Below are 6,453 nucleotides of genomic sequence, written 5' to 3' on the forward strand. Positions count from 1 at the left end.
CGCACGGAATGCTGTTACCTTCCCACTGAAGCGGTACCTATTTATCTACTTGCTCCGTGCTTAGAAGCGGGCAGCCCCCCCCCCATTCAGGGTTAAGTTGATGGGCCGACAAGAGGAAACCAGGCTGTTTGGGACCGACGAGAGGAAAGTCCTCCTTCAACCAGTGCTTTTTTAACTTATGGAACTCCCTGCCACAGGATGTAGTGACAACCGTTGGCTTAGATGGCTTTCGAAGACAAATGCACGGAGGGTAGGTCCACTGATGGCTATTTAACCGCGGGGGCTAAATCTGTCAATTTACCTGATTTATACCCTCCTTTCTCTCCAGTGAGGATCCAGAGGGGCCGACATTGGTCTGAACCTGGGTCTGCCAGAACCTGGGTCTGCCAGATACTAGGCTGACACTCTAACCCTGGGTTCACCCAAACCCACAGGCACTTTTCCTGGTACCGGCCAAGTTTTTTTTTAGAAAGTGGGCAGGGCTAGTTGGGGCTTTGGTCCGTAAGGGCTTCTGATTGGCCATGGGAGATCCAATTGGCTGCGCTTTGCCAGCAGCTGCCTATGAGTGAAGATCAGCGGTCGCCCCATCTCGTCAGACCTCGGAAGCAAGGTCTGCCCTGGTCGGCGTTTGGATGGTAGACCGCTGAGGAATACCTGCGGAGGCAGGCCATGGCGAACCACCCCTGAACGTCTCTTGCCTTAGGGTTCCCAACCCCCCCCCGGGGGGCGTAATTCCCCCCGGTTTCGAGCCTCGATTCCCGCTCCCGCGGAATCGGGGCCCGGGGGAAACCCCACCCCCGCGTGTGCGTCACCCGGAAGTGACGTCGCACGCTGGGGGCGGGGCCACGCCATTTGAGGGGAAAACGAAGAGTTTTCCCCTCAAATGGCGTGGCCTCGCCCCCAGCGTGTGACGTCACTTCCGGGTGATGCACACGCGGCGCGCGCGCACAAAGAGGACACCGTCCAGGAGCCCCCCGCTCCCGGACAATTTGGATGTGGCAACCCTATCTTGCCTCGAAAATCCTACAGGGTCGCCGTAAGTCAGCCGCGACTTGACGGCACAAACAGCCACCACAAAACCACAGATAGATCGCAGGGAAATATTTTAAAATATGTTCTTTGAAAAAGGCATCCTGTTGAACAGTGCGCCTGCCTGAATCGTTGGAGACTTACTATTGCAGTTATTCGTAACCTCGCTCCCTGAGATGTTGTGGTCTGCGCCACCTGTTATGGCAGCCATTTTGTGGTTGCCTCCACTTCCTGTGGCAGCCATTTTGTGGTTGCCTCCACTTCCTGTGGCAGCCATTTTGTGGTTGCCTCCACTTCCTGTGGCAGCCATTTTGTAGTTGCCTCCACTTCCTGTGGCAGCCATTTTGTGGTTGCCTCCACTTCCTGTGGCAGCAATTTTGTGGTTGCCTCCACTTCCTGTGGCAGCAATTTTGTGGTTGCCTCCACTTCCTGTGGCAGCAATTTTGTGGTTGCCTCCACTTCCTGTGGCAGCCATTTTGTGGTTGCCTCCACTTCCTGTGGCAGCCATTTTGTGGTTGCCTCCACTTCCTGTGGCAGCCATTTTGTAGTTGCCTCCACTTCCGGTGGCAGCCATTTTGCGGTTGCCCCCACCATCTGGGGTTAGAATGCCTAAGGTACCCCCAGCTGCAAAAAAACCCCAAACCTGGGGAATCCTGCTTCAACCACTCCACCATGTGGGAAACTCTGTCTTCAAAAGCAGTGTACTTCTTTCTTGTGTGTCCTGTCTGGGAGAGTGATGCTGTGTATTCTTGGTGCTTGGGGGGGGGCAAATGTGGGAGGGCTCCTGGAGTTGTGGTCCTGCAGGTGGACCTCCTGAGGGCCCCTGGGTTTTGGCCACTGTGTGACCCAGAGTGTTGGACTGGATGGGCCACTGGCCTGAGCTAACATGACTTCTCTTATGTTCTTAAGATCAGAGGTCCATGGGTGGCTCTTAGCTACAAGGTATAGGTGGAACACTCTGTCTGGGGCAATGCTCCATCTTTTTGGTGCTTGGGGGGCAAGAGTGGGAGGGGATTCTGGAATTCTGGCCCCGCTGGTGGACCTCCTGATGGCCCCTGGGTTTTGGCCACTGTGTGATACAGAGTGCTGGACTGGATGGGCCACTGGCCTGATCCAACATGGCTTCTCTTATGTTCGTATGTCTGGAGCAGTGATGCTCTGTATTATTGGGGGCAAGAGTGGGAGGGGGCTTCTTGAGTCCTGGCCCTGCTGGTGGACCTCCTGATGGCCCCTGGGTTTTGGCCACTGTGTGACACAGTGTTGGACTGGATGGCCATTGGCCTGATCCAACATGGCTTTTATGTTCTTAAGAGCACAGGTCCATGAGTGGCTCTTAGCCACAAGGTATATATAGGAACACTGTCTGGGGAAGGGATGCTCTGTCTTCTTGGTGCTTGGGGGGGGGGCAAGAGTGGGAGGGCTTCTGGAGTTCTGACCCTGCTGGTGGACCTTCTGGTGGTACCTGACTTTTGGCCATTGTGTGACACAGAGTGTTGGACTGGGTGGGCCACTGGCCTGATCCAACATTGGCTTCTCTTACAGTCTTATGTTCTGTTTGCAGGCTCCCTGGAGGCATTTATTTGACCGGGGTGGGAAACAAGATTTAGAAATTGTTGGGACTTGGGTCTGATTAGGCAGGGTTGCTCTTGTGTCATAAACCATTCCCCAAAATGCATACCCAACGGCTAACAATGCGATCCGGAAGGGCAAAAACAACAATTTGGCTTTGCTTTTCCACTTTGTTTTATTTAGACAGAAAAAAAAAATTAAATTATTAAAAGTAAACAGCAATAAATAATCAATAACTTAAGCGATATCATCTGAAACATATAATCGAAACTCTTGATTTTTATTCCCCGTCGCTAAAAGTTCATCTTTTTTCCCTTTTTTTTTGTCCTAAATAAAATGACCGAGTAATAACCCCCCTCCCACCCCAGAAGGGAAAATCAAAGGAAAAAGGGGGAGAGAGAAAGAGAGAGACAGACAGAGAGAAAAGAAAGCGTTAAAATCCTCTAAAATCAGAAAAGGTAAAATGGCAATGGATCAAAAACCCCTTTTTTTAAAATTTAATTGCAACTAATCTCCTGGAATTATTTACAATTACTGAATCAGCAAAAGAGACTGTAAACATATTATTTTCTTCTTCTTCTTCTTCTTCTTCTCTTTCCAGTATGGGATAACCTTGATTTCAGAGCTGCGGTGGACGCGAGAGGTTTCTGAGCATAGACAGAGAGCATGTTAGGACTGGGGACTTTTTTGTAGATTTTTTTTTTGTTTGGTTTTTTTTTACAATTGCCTTATGGAGAGACTCGGAGAAACAGAAACACGGTCTTAAAGGCCCGCAATGGGAAAGGATGTGGGTGATGAAACTCTTCTTCGCGGCTGGGTGGGGGGAAACAGGAGAAAAATTCACGCCTACGTTGGGACTGGACTGAGAGCTCTGGGTTTAAAGGACTGACTATAATAACACGCGCCGAGATAACCAAGAAGGGCGTGCATTGTGGTGAGGGAGAGACAGCAGTTGGACAAGTGAAGGATGAGTTCCAAGTAGCGCTGGGCTAATAATCCGGCTCACAGAGGGGGTCTACTACAGAGTGCGGGCCGTTTTCAGCATTGGTTCTCTCCCCGAAGCGATTCTGTGTCCCTTTTTGTCCCCCAGTTCAGTGAGGGTAGGAGTCCCTTTTGAGTTCTCTCGTCGTCCAATGGAACTGCAGCACTGTAGGAATATTAAGGAGTTGTCAAACTGCTCAGGCGATAGTGCGACCATCGTCCGGTTATGGCCCCTCGTTCTGTTCCGGCGAACTCGGTTTGCCCCTCGAATTAAGAGCACGGGCTTCCCCCCCCCCTTTGATTTTGTTTCTGGGGCGAAGCATTCTCTTTCTGTAAAAAAAAAGAAAAAAGACTCGGACATGTGGGGAACGATTGGGATCGTGAGCCTCAACGGAGCAGCTAGAAAGTGGTTTGTGCCTGGTCTTCGGAGTCTGGTACAGCGGGGGGAAAGACGTGGGATCTAAAAAAATCCGGCAGGCACCCAGGTGAGGCCAGGAGGGGTGAAATAGTCACTCGGGAAGCTTTGAAAGGGAAAGGCAGATGGAGTGAGTTTTGAAGTGGTGGTGGTGGTGGTAGAGCGATTGAGCGAGAAACCGAAGCTCTTGGAATCGTCCGGATCAAAGCCGAGGGTTCATGTGGATTCGGGAAAGTTCGCCGTCGACATCGAGCTCTGCAGCAGTTGTGACGGAGTCGGCCAGCCGGGGTGTGTGTGTGTGTGTGAAGGTGACCAGATCCAAGTTCTTTCTGTAGGCCTCTGTCAGACGGTCCAACAGATGTCTTCAGCCCATTTCTTTATCATTTTTTTGGAGGGGAAGGAGGAAGATACGCTCAGAGGAGGTAGGCCGAGAAGAGGTCAGCTCTAGGGTCATTGCGGTGGTGGTCAGTTCAGCACGCTTCTACCTCCTGGCTCAAACGACTCTTGTGGCAGGCCGAGAGGGATCCCGGGAGGAAGTCAGTACACTTTGAGTGTAGGATCTGCACTGAGCTCTTCTTCAGAAGAGGCCCCGTGCTTCGTTCCCGGGCGCTTTCCTAGCCAGGTCCCGCTTCACAGGTGTCTTCAGCTGGTTCTGGGTTCCCGAGGAGGTCCTCTTGCGTCTCTCAGCACCACCATATTAATTCTGCATCCCCGGAAACCCTGCGGGAGGCTGAAACTGCCTGCCTGCTCTGTTCCCAGCCACTGTCCGTAACTCGCTGCATTGCTTCCCCTTGAGTGGGGGGCAAAAAGCGGGGGGGGGCTTTTTCTCTGATGTGGGGGATCTCATTTCTACCCCAATGCACCCACTCTGCCCCATAGGCTGTGTATAACCCATTCACAAGAAGCCTCCAGGTGGAATAGGGGAAGGAGGGAATTTGGGTGGAGGAGATTTAACTCCGCGCTTGTCTAAAACACGGGAGGGGACGGGGACCGAGAGAGTTCTTCTGCGCTTATGGAGAGAGGGAGTGTGTTCGTAGTAAGGGTCCCAACTCCCCTGCCCCCAGCAGCGCTCCTGTGCCTTTAGCGGCCACACCGCTGTTTTGTTGTGGCACCTCCGTGTAGAAGGATAAGCTTTACCTGCTGCATTCCTACCTCTTACGAGCAGGGTCACTCCCAGGCCGTGTTCTGCAAGAACCACTTGTGTGCCGTAAGACATAGGTCGGTGTACTCCTGTGACTCCTCAAAAGCCTGTCCAAAGAGGAGCCTGCCCGCTGCCTCTCTGCATGATTCCCTGTGCTGGCTCTGCCCTCAGTGTCAGCTGGGGGACGGGATTCGTTTTGCTTTATTTCTGCAGCAGGGGTGACTGGGTCTTTTGAGAAGCGGCACGACGGCCTGCCCTTGAAGGAGGCTGCCCGGTGTGTCTCTGAGTGAGCTGGGGAATCCACGGGGGTGGGTTCTTCTGCTGGCGGCAGGTTCTTACGCTTCTGTGTTCTTCGTGTTCTCTGGTTGTGAAACACACCGCAGATCTGCCTTCGGTTCTCACTGAGAGAAGCAAGAGAGAGACCCTCCTCCCTTCCTCCCTCCCTCTCTGCCTGCTGTGGGCAAGGGGGCAGTTCAGCTGATTCCTGGGGTCCGGCTGGACTCCTGCGAGACACTGGGTGCGGGGAGGGGATTATTTATCAAAAAATCTCCTTCTATGTATGACAGAAAGGCTCGGGGTGAAAACCGTGAAGACCGCTGGGTTTCAGCTTGGCACCTCGTCCCTTCTACCAATGGGTTGGATTCCCATGGATCCAGTCTGCTAACGAGGGGGTTTCCCCACGCCCGGTATGAGGATCCTTCCCAGGACAGAAGAGGCTGTAAGGATCCAGCATCGGAGAAAGGCTCCTGGTACCCGTGAGCGTGACGGATCCGTGGCAGCCGACCCAGTCTCTGCCTAGCAGAGGCAAACGGTTTGTCCAGAAGAATCTCACACAGAATCTCTTCCCCGCCCCCTTTGACCTTCCATCTTGAAGCTCAGTTTTTCCCTTGCAACGGGTTTTCCTGACTCGGGCACCTGACCCCGGTCTGCTCCGATTCCTTTGAGCGCCGTGCTTTTGCCCACAGGACTGGCTGTGTCAAGGGGTGGGTGGTGTCTAAGTGGGCCGGGACGGAAGGATGTGGCAGGCCGGTTTGGTCGGCTCCAACCTCCAGGAGGGGGTCGATCGGTACAGCGGAGGGTCGTTCCGGGTAGATCCGGGGAAGGAAGCGGGGTCCCTCAAGCTCTGGGGAGGTGAGCGATTTTCTGAGATCTATTGGAAGGAAAGGAAATGGGAGGGGGGGCAAGTCGGGGAGGGGGCTTTGCTCTTTCATTGAGCTCCAAACCTAAAGAGGAACAAGAGGGGGGGAGAGAGAGAGAAAGAAAAGGGGGGCAGGGCAGAGACAAAAAAAGAAAAGAAAGGGACATTTTCATCTGAACT

This window comes from Gekko japonicus, unplaced genomic scaffold, assembly GCF_001447785.1.
Source record: "Gekko japonicus isolate JY-2015 unplaced genomic scaffold, Gekko_japonicus_V1.1 scaffold226, whole genome shotgun sequence".
Taxonomy (NCBI): domain Eukaryota; kingdom Metazoa; phylum Chordata; class Lepidosauria; order Squamata; family Gekkonidae; genus Gekko; species Gekko japonicus.